Raw genomic sequence first — 1800 nt, forward strand, 5'->3', positions numbered from 1 at the left:
TTGTAAATGTGAATTATACTTGGTGTGTTGAGGGTAATGGTAATCTGCCCAAAATAATGTTAATGTAAAGTAGATAATGCTTTTGGTAATGTACCAAAACAGATTGGTAGGGTATGGAAGTAAACTTTGCAAGGTAAATATGTGTTTGAAGTGGGGTGTGAAAGGCATAGTGAGGGCAGTGTACAATTTAGCCTATAACCTTAAATGTGTAACCTCAATTGGTATGAGACCAATTTGAGGTGAAACTAGGCACAAAATGTGCCAACTTTCATTGAGAAACCATACCAAAATTCTGCTTGCAAGGTGACCTAAAAATGACCAATTCGGATTAGGTGCAATTAGGACCTGAAAAATGACCAATTGGGCAGCAGTGAGTGTTTAGGCCATAACTCACTCAAACCAGGTCCAATTGACCTGAAATTTTAACCAAGAATAGTTAAGACCCATACCTACAAGTCTTATGAAGACACCAAAGCCCAGAAATTACCATAAGCAAGTCAAACAACTTGCACAAGTTCGGGTCCAAAAACTGGCCGAACCAGAGTTGACTAAATTGACCACAAATTGACCTAAATTGATACCATTTGACCAGCAATAGTGTAATGACCATAACTTGGTCTACTTAACTCGGATTGACCTGAAATTTTGCACCGCGTGCAATAAGACCTAGATCTACAAGTTTGTAGTTTCGACCGAGACCTGAAAACCGAGGGAACTAGATCGTCCGGTTAGGTCAAACCAGTATCCCGGAATCCAGCAATTTGCATTAAAATGCACTAAGCAAGGAAATGACTTTGGTAAAACATACCAAACCTAAAACCTTATCGAATGTGACATATTAACGATACTAAAACCTAATGTACCTAAAACGCAATGAGGGCCGGTATATTAGGTGATTAAGTGAATAATTGAGTTCAGTGCATTATTTACCAAACACCATCGATAGAGACAGTTTAATTTAGTACTGAAACACTTCAAATTGTGTTTCTCAGTTAACAAGGACTCAGCAAAAGGGAAAGAAATACTGAGTCAGGACCAGGAGACAAATATCAGAGGTTTGTGCACAACGACTATTTCTTTTGAATTTTTCAATTGAAATGAATTATGACTATTATACATTATTATTTTAAATTGTGTTTGTGCACAACGGCTATTGCTTTTGAATTTTTCAATTGAAATAAATATTGAATATTTGTATATTATTGTTTTAAATTGTGTTTGTACACAACAACTGTTTCTTTTGAATTATTTTCAATGGAAATAAATATTGACTATTTGCATATCATTGTTTTAAATTGTGGAAATGTGTTTGGTGGACACTTATTGATTGAAAAACATTGTGAATGGTTTGAAACTGTGAAAAATTGTTTGAATGATATTGATGGAAACTTATTGATTGAAAAGCACTGTAAATGGTTTTTGTGGAAATTGAAGTTAATTATGAATTGGGTTGCCATTTTATGAATGAAATTATGACTTTGGAAATTTATTGGATTCTCACGAATCATTTGAATAAAATGTTTGGAATTGATTTTGTGTTCACACTTAGCATGACAGTATCGTATCATTCCTTCTCCAATTATGGGGTTGTGATCGTTTATTTTCCTTCTCCATTTATGGAGTCGTGATCGTTTATTTTTCCCTCTCTGGTTTACCAGTTGAGGTGATCGGATGAGTACTCATTATATAGCTAGCTCCCCTTCCTCATTGATTTCGATTAGTGAGGTTGTGATTGCTTTGTCGTGGTGTACAACACGGCATTGATCGGAAATTTGTGTCATGGCTTAAGTTGTGAATGAA

Source organism: Hevea brasiliensis, chromosome 2, assembly GCF_030052815.1.
Source record: "Hevea brasiliensis isolate MT/VB/25A 57/8 chromosome 2, ASM3005281v1, whole genome shotgun sequence".
Lineage (NCBI taxonomy): Eukaryota > Viridiplantae > Streptophyta > Magnoliopsida > Malpighiales > Euphorbiaceae > Hevea > Hevea brasiliensis.